Raw genomic sequence first — 16,649 nt, forward strand, 5'->3', positions numbered from 1 at the left:
GAGAGCAGGGCTTCTGTCTCATCACTCTGACTTAACTGCCCTGAGATTCCTTCTTCTTCCAAATCAATCTATTCTTCATAGAGTCCTGACACCCTGGGATTGAAGTCACTGGTCCAGCGTGAATTCAGTATTGACCCCTCGTCAAGCCCAGTGAGGCCGGGAGGCAGCATCGAATGCTACTGAGGTGACGGCTCCCTCAGCATCCATATTCACAATGCAGGGCTGGGCGCCCCTTCAGAGAGTGACTGCACGAGGTGAAGCCCTCCTTTTCTCTTGTTGCTGTTCACTTCCTAAACTGTGTCCAACTCTTTGTGACCCCATGGACTGTAGCCCGCCAGGCTCCTCTGTCTACGGGATTCTCCAGACAAGAATACTGGAGTGGGTATCCACTGCCTTCCCCGGGAGATCTTCCTGACCCAGGACTCGAACCCCTGTCTCCTGCAAGTCTCCTGTATTCATTGGCAGGTGGATTTTTTTTTTTTTTTTTTTACCACTGAACCACCAGGGAAGCCCCCTCCAAAATTAAGATGCAAACCTATCAGGGGCATATCTGAGGGTGTTCAGTGAAACATTGTTTATGGTGGCAGGAGGCTGGAGGTGACCTGGTTCCTTCACTGGGAAAGTGACCTGTGGTAGATGCATGGTGTGGTCTACCGTGCAACAATTAGACTCCATGGAAGTTCACATATCAACCTACATGGGCCTAAAATATAAGGTAGAATGAGATTTAAAATACTATTTACATTAGCTAAGGACACCTATGAAAAATAATACGTGTTTTGCAAGAAGGCATGCAAATGCAAAGAGGCATGCTACATTCAAATATTTGCCTGTAGGGACTTCCCTGGCAGTCCAGTGGCTAAGACTCTGTGCTCCCAACTCAAGGGGTCCAGGTTTGATCCCTGGTCAGGGAACCAGATCCCCAATGTTGTGACTAAACATCCTGCACATTGCAACTAAGACCTGGAGCAGCCAAATAAATAAATAAATATTTGCTTGCAATAGTATGACAGGAAGGATGCTGATACAAGAGACGAAGTAGAAAAACAGCCAAACTCACTCATTCATGGGCCAATGATCATGTCCATGAACAGTAAGGTTTAATAAATCCTTAAGTCAAAATTCTGTATCCAAGGCAAAAGAAAAAAGAGAGAGAAGGAAAAGAGAAGAGAGGGAGGAAAAAACGAGTGGAAAAAACGCGTGCCGATGCTACAGGTATCTGCCACACAGGCAGATTACGAAGATCCTTTCAAAACTCTTATTTCACATAATGAGAAATTCTTCTGAAAGTCACAATTAGAAAATCCAACTTTAAAAAACAGAATATTTTTTGATGCAGAATACAGAATAGCTATTAGGACTTCAGCAGTGCCTCCCAGAAGACACCATCTGTCCCACAAAAAGTAACCCAGCCTTTACCCTGATTTCAGCTTATCCAAATGCAAGTCTCCCAAGCGTGAGTTGAACGTAATGAACATGGCGCTGTTCTTTACGGCATAATAAGTTTGCACACAGCTTTATCTTTTCAAACCAAAATAGGCTGTGCTACTTCAGTTACATTTCAGTGAAATACCCGTGTCATGATTCATGAAAACATTTCATTAACTGATTATAGATCTTGTCGCTTCAGCGGGGAAGGTGAGAAGAGCACCTCTGACCTGAACATCCTTCTGCAGAGACTAAATGACATACAAAGAGTCAGAATTCCTTGCCCAATTGCTAGTCAGAGAGGCTAGGAAAGTGACATGTTTTTCTAACCAGGCGTTGACCACATATTTTAAAAAGAGGTGATTTCCATTGTCATCTTGGGATATGTGAAAATCCTTTTAAGACTTTGCAAATAAGTTTTTAAAATACTGGTTTGGCATCCACAAGAATCAACAACTGTTGATTCTTAACTCCAAGGCATAAAATAAGCTTGTTATGGCTTGGTGTTGAATTGAGCTGTCACCTTAAATGAAATCACAGTAATAAGATACTTATTCTCAATTCTGTAAATAGATGATGTGACATCTCTCAGTGGTATGAAACAGCTACTATCTTGAAACTTACCTACTGTCTGATCCATCCTAGGTGAGGTCAACCAATTTGTGTGACTGTCTGTGAGTTATTCACGATACAAATTTTTCACTTCAATATCTATGTGTTATCCCAAATTTTGCAGTTAGGTAAGGCCATGGGAGTTTCTCTGGGCAAAAGGCTATGAGTGAGGGTGATGAACGTCACATCTGAGGAACTTAGGCCCTGGAGTGAGTCCCCCACGCTCTCAGCTCCCCACTACGATGACCAGGAAGCTCACCTGTGAAGTGTGCAGCGTCTCTTAGCCAGCTCTTTGGGGGATGACGAGGGGCAAGCTCCCCAGAGACCTGAACTGGGTGAGGAGCATGGACCAGAAAGTGCCTGCTCCATCAAGCCACTGAGATCTGAGGCTCACTTCATCGCTGCAGTGTAACCTAGTCTATACTGACTAATATTCATATTGAATGTTTTAATTAACAATAACCTAATTTATCACATTTGGCAGGAACACAAACAAATTTAAAAGATAACTGTCAATGGAGTGTTAAGCAAAAAATTTGTTTAACACAGAAGAATTTCCTGAGGCTATATCATGGGATGAGGAGAGAAGTGAGTGATCCCAAGATAGTAAGGGCTCCTAATTCAGAAGGGGTGTCACTGGGCTGTAGGATTAATAGAAGAAGGTGGGCCCTGAGCCAAGCCTTGCAATTTGTGCCCCATTTGAAGAAGCTGGAGCAAGAATGTTAGGAAGGAACTGGAAATAAGTTTGGACCTGGACTAGTCCAAGACCATGGAAAGAGAGGTGCAATTAGGAGAACAATTAGAAATAAAATTTGAATATTTTAACGCTATGATTTGAAAGTCATTGAAAGTCAAGCTAAGGATTTTATACTTATATTAAAGGCAATAGAGAACAACTTTTCTGGTTTTTTTTTTTTTAGAATACTAGGTTATTTTAATCTTTTTAAAATTTATTTTAATTGGAGGATAATTGCTTTACAATGTTGTGTTGGTTTCTACTGTACAACAACCTGAATCAGCTGTAAGTATATATGTATCCCCGCCCTCTTGAGCCTCCCTCCCACCACCCCTCAGTCCCACCCCTCTAGGTCATCACAGAGCTTCGGATTGAGCTTCCTGTGTTATACAGGAACTTCCCACTTGGCTTTTCAATTACTTGACTGAAGAGAGAAAGACAGATAGAGAGAGGCAGAGAGGTGTGACATCAGCTCACGTCAGTGTTCAGTGTGCATCTGAGAGCAAAACGAGGGGAAATTAAGAGAGGCCTGTCTCCAGGCAGAAGGTGCACTGGGTTTTAATGATGACCAGGGAAAGGAAAGGAAAGGCTCCATGAAGAATTTGCAGACATTGGTGAGTAAGTAGATGCAGAAAGCCAAGGAGAAGGATGGCTAGGGAGTCATTCATTCATTCTGCAAATACATACTCAGCACCCACCACATGCCAGGCACTATTCGAGGCTCCTGGAACACAACAGCAAACAAAATCAAGTTCCTGCTCTTAAGGAATTTAAATATTAGTCAGGAGTTGCAAATGATAAACAAATAAGGTACCAGAGGCTAAGTCGGGGAGAGAGAAAAGAACTAGATTGGGGTTGATGAAGAGCAGAGAGAAGCAGGTCTCCCAGGAAAGGTCACAGAGCAGAATCTGCATAAAGTAGGAAGCAAACCATGTGCCTATCTTGGTTGGGGGGTGTATTGAGGAAAGAAAATATATAGATCACCTAGTACTCTGTAGGAAATTACTTCACTGCAGAGGTATTCTGTGCACGTGGATGGGGGTGCATAAGCCAGCGTCCCCGTGAGGGGCAACCAGTACAGAGGAATGAATGAATGGGTGAATGAGTGAATGGATGCACACATACTTTTTTTTTTTCTGACAATACTTTTCTAATGGAATTTTTAAAAATTATATTCATTTCCATATGAAGGAGGAGGAAGAAGAAGAGAAGGGAGGGGAAGAGAGGGAAGGGGATGGGAGAGAAGCAGAACCCAACCAGTTCTTTCCTCTTCCTGGTTCCTGGAAGCTTCAGGAAATGCAGGCGGGACCCCGGCTTCCCCCGACAGACACTGAGAAGAGGTAGGGGCTCACTCTGGCCTAGAGCTTCCCAGACCTTCCAATTTCGGGGAGGTGGCTGGTCAGAGACCTTTCCAGATCTCCCTGCAGACAGGATTTTGGGGTGAATCTCTCCCCGAAAGACACAGGTTCTGAATCAATTGTTCTTTTAGTAACGAAATAGGAAAAGGAGTACGTCAAGGCTGTATATTATCACCCTGCTTATTTAACTTCTATGCAGAGTACATCATGAGAAACGCTGGACTGGAAGAAACACAAGCTGGAATCAAGATTGCCAGGAGAAATATCAATAACCTCAGATATGCAGATGACACCACCCTTATGGCAGAAAGTGAAGAGGAACTCAAAAGCCTCTTGATGAAAGTGAAAGAGGAGAGTGAAAAAGTTGGCTTAAAGCTCAACATTCAGAAAACGAAGATCATGGCATCTGGTCCCATCACTTCATGGGAAATAGATGGGGAAACAGTGGAAACAGTATTACACTTTATTTTTTTGGGCTCCAAAATCACTGCAGATGGTGACTGTAGCCATGAAATTAAAAGACGCTTACTCCTTGGAAGGAAAGTTATGACCAACCTAGATAGCATATTCAAAAGCAGAGACATTACTTTGCCAACAAAGGTTCGTCTAGTCAAGGCTATGGATTTTCCTGTGGTCATGTATGGATGTGAGAGTTGGACTGTGAAGAAGGCTGAGTGCTGAAGAATTGATGCTTTTGAACTGTGGTGTTGGAGAAGACTCTTGAGAGTCCCTTGGACTGCAAGGAGATCCAACCAGTCCATTCTGAAGGAGATTAGCCCTGGGATTTCTTTGGAAGGAATGATGCTAAAGCTGAAACTCCAGTACTTTGGCCACCTCCTGCGAAGAGTTGACTCACTGGAAAAGACTCTGATGCTGGGAGAGATTGGGGGCAAGAGGAGAAGGGGATGACAGAGGATGAGATGGCTGGATGGCATCACTGGCTCGATGGACGTGAGTCTGGATGAACTCCAGAAGCTGGTGATGGACAGGGAGGCCTGGCGTGCTGCGATTCATGGGGTTGCAAAGAGTCGGACACGACTGAGCGACTGAACTGAACTGAACTGAACATGGAGTTTCTCCCTTACTGTAATAGATGCTCATTAGTTTTTATTTATTTTTCTTAATATATATATATATATTTTATTGATATATAGTTGACTTACAATGTTTCAGGTGCACAAGGTAATTCAATTACACCTATACACACATATTATTTTTCAGATTATTTTCCATTATAGGTTATTACAAGATATTGACTATATTTCCTTGTTCTACACAGTAAACCCTTGTTGCTTGTTGCATATCTGTTTTTTTAAAAATTAGAAAGCTAGCATTCTATTCATGCTAAGTCAAACAAGTGGAATCAAAATGGCATAAAATTTTTAGTTAGGCAAAATTCATAAGTTTTCTAAACTATATACATTTTATATATATATATAAATATATATATATACACTCACACAAAAGCTTTTCTACTATACTTGATAAAGGCTTGAGAAAGAACATTAAAAAAAAGAAGAGCTGGAGAAATTGGGAAACATAGACTAAATGAAATGGGAGTCCTGAATATGAAATAGAAAAAGTGAAACAAAGTAGATAAAAATTCAAAAAGGCAGAAAACATCAGAGTATGAAAGGTATGTGTTATTAACTAGTTGTAAGTCTACCATTTACATAACTGTTTCATATTAAACAATATTTACTTAAATATTGCTATGGCTATGGAGTTAACAGTTGAAAATCAATGAAAGCAAATTAAATGGGAAGGTTAATATCACATTTAATCATCACAGTTCAAAAAGTGAAGGTTGAAATGTCTCCATGATTTTCAGTAATTACTAATATGACTTAATAAGCAGGATTTCAAGATGATATTCGGATTCACTTAAGTTTACTGGAGCTTTTGTTGACTAGGATGTAAGCATTAGGGAGTGATAAATATACTCCTTGAGGGATGGATTTTAAAGCAAATCAGCTATGGCAAATAATTTATGGTGTGTGAAGATGGGCCTGTATCTTTAATTGCTGGCATTTAGTTTGCTCTTCTCCTTTACAGAGCTTGCACTCGGGGCTTGCTCCTCTTCTCTTTCTTTGTCTCTGTCCCTTTTCATTCAGAATCAGAAATGAAGATTGTCACTTCACAGGGAGAAAGGAGACAAGGAAGCCAGACCACAGGAAATCATTGTCTGTTTCAAAACTGGGATTAAGTGCAGACAGTGGTGACTTTCCACAGAAGTCTGTCTCCTTTTACTGCTAGTACAAATTAATAGCAGGCAGATAATTCTTATGTGTTCATTGAAAACAACTTTTTAAAATCCTCGTTTATGTTATGCAACATATTTGTCTTAGTTTTAAATTCATTTAAAATGAAATGTTTTAGGTTTTTCTTCCAAGTCCAAAATAGTGAGATCTTAGTGTAGCAAATTGTCCAGGAGTTTGCCTTTCTCTTTGTAGTATATATTATACTATATATTCACATCATGTATAAATATATATTTAATAAATATATCATATAATATATTTAAATATTTATATATATTTAATTACACAGATATCGTTCATTATAGAGAAATAGGAAATATAAGTTTAGACATGTAAAAGATTTGAAGGTCTGAACTTGAACTATAGGTGAATAATTGAGATTATTTATAATGAAGATATTCATAAGAGATATTAAAATTAGATTTGAGTTCATCCTCCAGGATTCAGTTAGGTAATTTGAGCATATAAATCCATCTCTGACCTTTATTTTATTTAAAAATGAATGCATAGTGACTGTGATACTCCAAGTTGCTATTAGCTTTTTTTCTCTATTAACCAAACAAGAAGCTATTGTCTAATTCAACCCATAGCTGAACTATACCTAACCAGTCAGAAATAGGGCTTCCTTGGTGACTCAGTGGGTAAAGAATCTGCCTGCCAATGCAGGAGACCCAAGTTTGATCCCTGGGTGGGGAAGATCCCCTAGAGAAGGGAATGGCAGCCCACTCCAGTATTCTTACCTGGAGAATCTCACGGACAGAGAATCTTGGCAGGCTACAGTCCATGGAATCACAAAGAGTCAGACATGACTGAGCAACTAAGCAATCTATTACCTGTGATGTTCACTCCTCTCCACGCCTTTGTCTTGATTCCTAGGCTCTTTTGGTTTTTCCTTGCCTCTAGTGAACACATGAGTTTGAGCAAGCTCCAGGAGTTGGTGTTAGACAGGGAAGCCTGGCATGCTGCAGTCCAGGGGTCGCAGAGAGTCAGACATGACTGAGCAACTGAACTGAACTGAAGTGAACTGAACTGAATGCACTCATGCCATTTGTTTGTGACAGCTGTTTGTGTACCTGTAACACACAGTAAGAAATAAGCGCTTTTAAATTCCATTTGTAAAATATCCAAAGGAAAAGACTCCCAGTTTTCCCGAATCATCTGTGACTAAATTTTCCTCCTGCTCTTAGTAGCTCACCCATAAAGAAGCTCCTCCCTGCAGTTAATTCTAATCTCTAAAGCTGCAGCTTCACCCCCCATCTTCTCCTGGGATCAGCTGTGTTTGAATCTATCACCTGTGATTTCACTCCTCTCCACGCCTTTGTCTTGATTCCTAGGCTCTTTTGGTTTTTCCTTGCCTCTAGTGAACACATGGGTTTGAGCAAGCTCCAGGAGTTGGTGTTAGACAGGGAAGCCTGGCATGCTGCAGTCCAGGGGTCGCAGAGAGTCAGACATGACTGAGCAACTGAAGTGAACTGAACTGAATGCACTCATGGCATTTGTTTGTGACAGCTGTTTGTGTACCTGTAACACATAGGTACAAGTACACACATCTTCAAACTCAATTTCTAAAATGGTTATGATGAGGACGGGGGCACTTTTTGGGTAAAAATTTGTTAGACCTTGTGAAAATTATATAAGAAATGCCAAACACAGTCTTCCTTTAAAAGATTTAAAAAGATAGAGTAAAACACGAATACTTGCTCTCACCTAGCTCTCCACAGACTTCCTGTCCCACCTCTTCACTGTCAATTGCTTTCAATTACTCGGCATTCTGTTGGCCTATGTTGATTTTTTCCCCCAAGATTCAATTTAGCTTTATTTTCTCTGGGTTACAGTAGAAGAAATACAAAACCACAGAATCAGAATAAATAAAGTTAATCATCAAGGAAAAGGTCCGAGGATAAATTGCTTAGACTTTGTGGGCCATATGGTCTCGGTTGCAATGATTCAACTTTGCAATCTTTGAGAGTTTGAGAGCAGCCATAGGTAGTATACAGGGCTTTCCTGGTGGCTCAGTGGTCAGGAATCCTCCTGCCAATGCCAGAGACTCAGGTTTGATCCCTGGGTTGGGGAGATCCCCTGGAAAAGGAAATGGCAACCCTCTCCAGTAGTCTTGTCTAAGAAACCCCATGGACAGAGGAGCCTGGCAGGTTATAGTCCATGGGGTCACAAAGAGTCAGACACGACCTAGCTACTGAGATTGCATGCATAGACAGCATATACAGGGATGAGAATGAATGTGGACCAATAAAACTTTATTTGTGAACACTAACATTTGAATTTATGTAATTTTCATGCATCACAAATATTATTTTTTGATTTTTTAAAACCATTTAAAAATATAACAATTATACTTAGCTTACATGCTATACAACCTTGGAACAACTTGGTCCATGGCTCATGGTTGGTGGATCCCTGAGGCATAAAGAATGTGATGGTGAAGCTGAGTGAGACTTCCTAAAATAGGAGTAATATAGGAAAGTGCTGTTTTCCAGGATAAATTTTAATCTTAATAATATGATGAATACTTAATGCTCTTCATCAAGTAATCAAACCTCGAAACATAAGATCCCCTAAAAATGTTTATAAGCAACTTTAAACTCCTAATATTTTAGTTAATTGGAGGAAATGGAATCAGACAAGATATAGAGGGGACTAAGATTTAATTCGGAGAAGGCAATGGCACCCCACTCCAGTACTTTTGCCTGGAAAATCCCATGGATGGAGGAGCCTGGTAGGCTGCAGTCCATGGGGTCACTAAGAGTTGGACACGACTGAGCGACTTCACTTTCACTTTTCACTTTCATGCATTGAAGAAGGAAATGGCAACCCACTCCAGTGTTCTTGCCTGGAGAATCTCAGGGACGGGGGAGCCTGGTGGGCTGCCGTCTATGGGGTCGCACAGAGTCGGACACGACTGAAGTGACTTAGCAGCAGCAGCAGCAAGATATAATTAAAATTTTATATCATCTTTTAAAAACAAAAATCAAAGAGTTCTTTCTTAATTGCTGTACAAATATTTCATTCCATCAGATTACTTGTTGAGAATACTTTTCCCATCTTTTAATAAAATAATTAACAAATAATTTGACATATAATTAAAAGGATGTATACAATTTAATCCCTGGAAGAGGGCATGGAAACCCATTCCAGTATTCTTGCCTGGAATCCCTATGGACAGAGGAACCTGGTGGGCTACAGTCCACAGGATTGCCAAGAGTCAGACATGACTGCAGTGACTGAACACTCACTCACACAATTTAAGCCCAGCATATTTCACTAGGGTAAGCGAAGACAGCTGAAAGAATTTGAGATTAAGACCTAATTTTTAAAGAGCTGAAGGTTTGAGACCAATGCAATTTCCCAATAATACATGCTGTATTCCTGAACCATTCTTAGAAAAGTCTAAATAACAGAAAGGGCAAGATCTGGTGCTGACCATGATCAAGCCTGTGATGACTCAGAAGAAAGTTAGTGCTGAGGTCTGAACTCTTGCTCTTTGAAATTTTATTTAATCCTTGAAAAGGATGAGGCATACAATTAGGACAAATTATTCTACATATTATTTGTGTTTTCCAAATTGGAAAAAAATTAAATCAGTCTGTTTCCTTTAATGATTACTTAGATGTCATTGCAAGAGCAGGCCGAATGCAGGTCCCTTTAATACAATAATGGGACATAAGCCATCTCCTGGGGAGTGTCTTCCTAACTACTCATGGTCTCAAAGCACAGTTTTCTGAGCTGGTCCCAGGGTCGCTCAACTGATAATGTCTGCAATGGGCCAGATCATCACAGGACCATGCTGCTCATTTCTCAGTCTTGTGAACACCTTACTTTCTGCTTCATCCAGCCACACAAATGTCAGCAGTGGATGTTCTGGTATTTTCCTGATCCCAAGCTCCACGTAAGAGATCTTCTCCCCACTGCTTTTATGGCTGGATCCTAGCAAGGCTACAGAGCTCCTCACCTCTAAAGATTTTCCTCCATTTTGCAGTCAGAGAAACTTAATTCCTTTGTTTCCCCTGACATTTATAATAATAAAACATGGCACCATTTTTCATTCACTTTATGTTTGTTGCTTTCAAATGTATTGTAACAGTATAAGTAGCAGCTGAAGCCAAAAAAAATAAAAGAGCCCAATAGAACATTCTCATACGGATTAAGAAATTAACCTAATATTTATTGTACAGAAAGAGTTGTTTGTTTGTTGTTCTTGTTGAGTCACTAAGTCATGTCTAACTCTTTTTGCTACCCCATGGACTGTCAGGCTCCTCTGTTCATGGGATTTCCCAAGCAAGAATACTAGAGTGGGTTGCCATTTCCTTCTCCAAGGGATCTTCCTGACCCAGGGATCAAACCCCCATCTCCTGCATTGGCAGGCAAAATCTTTATCACTGAGTCACCTGGGAAGCCTCCCTAAAGAGTTGCCAAGCAATACCTCTGTAGTATTATTAAATTAGGAAAAAAACCCCAACGTGGTGCTTTTAATAGTTGCCTTTTAATTACTTCAAAATAGGGTGCTGTGTAATAAGGAAAATACATTTCTGATTTGCATCGTTGCATGGCATCCTTAGTTCAGAAACGTGCTCATTCATGGACCGAAGTACTGCCTGGATACAGATTCCCCGGGCTGTTCTCACTTCTCACACCTGGAAACCCAGCGTGGCATTTCAAAGACATGAGAAAAAGTGCCAGGCAGATGAGAAGAATCTGTTCGTACACTGTACAACCATTGTCCATGATCAGAAGGAGTTGTTTTCGTTGAAGAGACATGCCCAAGAGAGAGTTCTTGATTTTTTACTGATTTCATTCGGTCAGAAGATACACTGCTCTCTGAACCACTGCTTTCATTCTTAGGAGGGGAGCGATTAGTTAGAAAGAAAAGAAGTGTACTCCCTAAAAGACAGATCATAGGAAGCGACATCCCCTTGCTTGGATTACTAACTATCCATTAGAGATCTAATAAAAGTTGCACTTATTATGTCTGAGCTGGGGGCCCTTTTGTGTCATCACTGCCCTGGATGCTCCCCATGTTCCCACTCAAATCTGTGTGGTCGTTAACTGAATTAACTGAATGTTCTCCATCTCAACCCTCTTTCTGCCCCACTCTGACCTCTGGAAAATTAAGTCTGTTAATACTTTAGGACATTTGTCAAAAGGATAGTTGGAAACTGATTTAATAAGAAAGGACACGTATAATTTTCAAAGATTTCTTTTCTAGGCGTGATGTATTTATCCATAGTCATAAGTGAGTGGAGTGTTATTTTCAAGCAAGGAAAAAAAAAACACTTTCCTTAGCGAAAAAATGGGGATATAAATGGTAAGCACCTAATTGTGTAGCAAAGAGACTTGCACAATCTTATTTCCTGTCTTGGAGAAGCTGCCCGTTCAGAGTAGAAATCATGTAAATGAAACCGAAACTTCAGCATAAAAGCAATAAACCAATGCATGAATATTCAGTGCCTTATTTACATCAAATTCAAGTCAAAAATGATTTAACCATAGTGATTAAGAATAATAGTTTTTCTGGGGTGGGACTAGTGATGTGGAAGATACAATTTCAATTTTAGTCAAGAGGGAGAAGTTTTAACCTCTTCTTAATCCATACAGAATTTTCCCTATGTACCTAAAACTAGCTATAGAAGGGTGTTAGGAAAACTGGATGGCCACATGCAAAAGAATGAAAGTGGACCTCTACTTGTTACACAAGAAATGAATTCAAAATGGATTAAAGACTTGAACTAAGATCTAAAACCATAAAACTCCTAGAAGAAGCTATAAGGGGTGAGATGTTTGACGTCAGTCTTGGCACTAATGTTTTGGATTTGAACACCAAAATTAAAGGCGAAAAAAAAAAAGCAAAAACAAACACGTGGGATTTCATCAGCCTAAAAAGTTTCTGCAAAGCAAAGGAAACCATCAACAAAGTGAAAAAAAATCAACCTACCAAATGGGAGAAAATACTTGCAAATCATGTGTCTGATGAGGGGTTAATATTCAAACTATGTAAAGAAGTCATACAACCTAATAGCCAAAAAAGAAAACAAGTGATCCAAGTTTGAAATGGGCAGAGGAGCTAAATGAACATTTTTTAAAGAAGACATACAAATGGCTAACAGATAAATGAAAAAAGCAGTGCTCAATATCACTAATCATCAGGGAAATGCAAATCAAAACTGAACGAGAGGAGGAGGAAATGGCAACCCACTCAGTATTCTTGCCTGGAAAATTTCATAGACAGAGGAGTCTGGTGAGCTACAGTCCATGGATTGCAAAGAGTCAGACTGCTGAGCACCGATGAAGACACCACAACAATACATCTTTGTATCCTATGGAGAAAACTGAAAGAGATATCACCTCAAACCTGTTGGAAAGGCCATCACCAAAGAGACAAGAGGTAACTAGGGTTGGCAAAGATGTAGGGAAAAGCCCTTGTGCATTCGTTGTTAGTGGGAATGTGAATTGGTATATCCACTAAGGGAAGTAGTACGGAGGTCCCTCAAAAAATTAACAACTGAACCATCGTATGATCCAGCAATTTACTTTGGAATATATTTCCAAAGGAAACACAATCACTATCTCAAAGAGATATCTGCACCTCCATGTTCATTACAGCATTATTAGAAACAGCCAAGATGTAGAAACAACCTAATTCCATGGTTAGATGGATGGATGGATAAAGAAGATGTGATGTACACATATAATGGAATATTATGCAACCATAAAAAGTAGGAAATCCTGCCATACGAGACAACGTGGATGAACCTTCAGGACATTACGCTGAATGAAATGATAGCTAAAGACAAACTCTGTATGATCTCACGTAGATACGGAATCTAAAAAACCAAACTCATGGGAACAGATTGGTGGTTGCCAGAGGCAGGACAAGAAGGGTTGGGAGAAATGGGTGAAGTTGGTCAAAATGTACAAACTTTTAGTTATAAGACAAATGAGTTCTGGGGATGGAATGCCATAATTAACAATATTACATTGTATATTTTAAAATTGCTAAGACAGTAGATCTTTCTTCGGTTACGTTTTTTGGAAGGCTGCACCAGGAGGCTTGCAGGATCTTAGTTCCTACACCAGGGATCAAACCCGTGTACCTTGCAGTGGAAATGTGGAGTCTTCACCACTGGACCCCCAGGGAAGCCCATTCATCACAAGAAAAAAAGTTGTAACTGTGTGGTGAAGGATGTGTTTAACTAAACGGTGGCGATCATTTTGTAACATATACATATATCCAATTATTATGTTGTACACCTAAAAGCAATACAATGCAATATGCCAGTCACATCTCAATAAACCCTGAGAGCACAGGAAGTCCTTTCCTTGCCTGCTAATCTGCCTTGAAGAGACCAAATTGCTCAGCTGACAGACTTGCTTCAGTTTCCATGGAAGTTTCTTGTGCAGGTTGAAGACATCTTTTACTGAGATTTTCAGCCCATTAGAGCTTAGGGAAGTAGGGTGGATGGGTACCAAGAGTGGTGGTCAGAGTCAGTCCCACTTTTTACCCTTAGCTTCTGAACCCATGAAATCAAGCTATCTTTATATCAGCCAGTAATTCGACACACAAAGCCCATTCTGAAACACCGTACCCCCAAGTTCATGTTTTTCTGGAGCGTTTAGTAAGCCAGTCCAACAAGCTTACTGCTTCCAGGTAATGAGATGTATGCAAGGACCCACTGCATTCCATGGTCACATGCCCACTGTCGTATATCTTTTGCCATATAAAAGGGTTCTTTGGTGCATGACAATGCTATCTGGGACTCTGTGCCTGTAAATGAATCACTCTGTAAGCTCTCAGGGATGCTTGCAGATATACTGCAGGCATGTATTGCAAACCCAAATCTGAGATAGATGTCGGTTCTAATAAGGACAAGTCACTCCCCCTTCCAGAGTTGAATGTGTCCAATGTAACTAAGCAGCCATCAAATGGCTGGCAGCTCCAACATATCAAAAACAGAGCTCCTAATATTCTCCCTCAAACCTGCTTTCCGTCAATCTTCCCCACCATAATTAATGGCAACTCCATCCTGCAGGCAAGAGATTGAAAATACCCTGGGACTTCGTTGATGGAGGACTATGAATTTCAGAGGGGGTTTGGAATGATTTGGGAGAATGGAAAGGGTGGAGGGTGAGGTCAGATTAGGGCATATTCAGGACAACCTGGCCAGATGGTGATCCTGAGGCTTGGAGTTTCAGTGGGGACGGAGGCAGCTGGGGAGGTGGGAGATTCCATGGGCTGAACCCCAGGATGCTGCAGGTTGGGGTGGCAGTACGTGGGTGGAGGTGGCAGCTGGTGGTGCCAACAGAAACCGAAGACCTTGGAGGGTTTACTTTTACTTGACCTTGGTAGATGCAGGGACATGCAGTCTTGAAGACCCGTGTGGACTGGGCTAGCTAGCCTATAGTCTGGGGGAAGGGCAGCCCCTGGCGAGTGCCCAATTCCTGGAATACAGAAGAAAGAGAGAGGAAGGAGAGGGAGGAGAGAGAGGGCAAAGGCAGGCAGGCACAAGTCATCTGAATAAAAGTTAAAATGGTAACTCTGGGTTATATGTATTAGTTCTAGAAATTCATAAACCAGATAAAATATTAACATGCTTTTCATATTAAAAAGTCTCTTCATGACCTGAGATAATCAAAGTAAGAAATCTTATTATCAGTGCCAAGATCTCTTCCGGGTCCTAAAAATCCATGGTTCAGTGACAGCAAGATACACTGTGCATCTTTTTTTTTCTTTAAATTGAAGCTGATTTATACTATGCTAGTGTCAGGTGTACAGCACAGTGATTCAGTCATACACACACACACAGGCACACACACGTGTATGTACATACATATACGTATGTGTACGTGTGTGCTCAGTTGCTTAGTTGTGTCTGACTCTTTGCAACTTCATGGACTATAGTCCACCAGGCTTCTCTGTCCATGGAATTTTCCAGGCAAAAATACTGGAGTGGGTTGCCATTTCCTTCTCCAGGGGATCTTCCCGACCCAGGGATCCAACCTGCATTTTTTTCATTGGCAGGCAGATTCCTTCCCACTGAGCCACCATGTGTCTATGTATGTGTGTATATATATTCATTTTCAGGCTTCCCAGATGGAGCTAGTGGTAAAGAACCTGCTTGCCAATGCAGGAAGATTATAAAAGACATGGGTTCTATCCCTGGATTGGGAGGATCCCCTGGAGGAGAGCATGGCAACCCACTCTAGTATTCTTGCCTGGAGAATCCCGTGAACAGAAGAGCCTGGCAGGCTACACTCCATGAGGTCACAAAGAGTTGTATATGACCAAAGCAACTCAGCATGCACACAGATTGATTTCCAGATTCTTTTCCCTTACACGTTATTCCAATATACTAAGGGTAGTTCCCTGTGCTATGCAGTGGGTCCTTGTTGATTATCTCTTTTACATATAATACGGTGTATCTTTTAGTCCCCAAATCCTAATTTATCCCTTTCTCCTACGCCTTGCCCCTTTGGTAACCGTACATTTGTTTTCTACCTGTGTGGCTGTCTGTTTTGGAAATAAGTCCATTTGTATCTTTTTACACGGTGAATCTCAACTCAGTATTCTTCTAATCAACTACCTACAGCCCTCACTGGTGATTAGAGCATTTAAAAAAATTTACCTGGACTCTCCTGTCAGAACTCTTGCCGGGTGAATGAGTAACACTTGGCCGTTGGCGAGCTCTGGTGGGGACTTCTCTCCCTGTTAATGACGTCTACCTGCTGAGCCACGGGCAACCTTCCCCATCTTCCATCAGAACAATGACGGCAAGACATTTCCTCTCCCATCTCCGCTCCACTCTGCTAAGATCCACGCCCTGCTGCTCCAAGTCCTTCTCCTTTCCGGCTTCCCAGGAGGATGTACAGTTGTGTTATAGCCTCGAGAAACTTAGCCCAAATTCCCAGTAGGTCGTCAGCAATTCTAGAACATTCCACCAGTTAATGACTGCATTTTAATACATCTCCTTTTCATAAGAGCAGAACAGCCTTCCTCCCTACTCTTTTGGTCTGGGAGCTGCCTGCCTATTTGCAAACTGTTAAATATTTCTCAGAGCTGATGCCTTCAGCAAACAATTTTTTTTTCTCCTTTATTCTGTGTAAACGTCCTTCTACCAAGGGGCCACCCCTAACAGGAAAAAGAAAAACAAGATTCTCAAAAGAAGATTTAATAGCAATTCCGAGCAGAGTTGATCTGGTTTCATCACAGAATCTCTGACTTTCCACAGGGAAGAAACCTAATTT

The 16,649-nt window shown here is 41.0% G+C and overlaps 1 long non-coding RNA gene across 1 annotated transcript in view; it reads right to left on the minus strand.

The window, feature by feature from the left end:
* Positions 1-16,400, minus strand: part of LOC138985413 (uncharacterized) — a 32,466-nt gene extending 16,066 nt beyond the window's left edge. Inside the window, exon 1 of the long non-coding RNA XR_011462465.1 lies at positions 16,031-16,400. This is a non-coding gene — a long non-coding RNA (uncharacterized lncRNA). The remainder of the gene's footprint in view (positions 1-16,030) is intronic.
* Positions 16,401-16,649: the final 249 nt, after the last annotated feature.

This window comes from Bos mutus, chromosome 24 (assembly GCF_027580195.1).
Source record: "Bos mutus isolate GX-2022 chromosome 24, NWIPB_WYAK_1.1, whole genome shotgun sequence".
Classification (NCBI taxonomy): Eukaryota; Metazoa; Chordata; class Mammalia; order Artiodactyla; family Bovidae; genus Bos; species Bos mutus.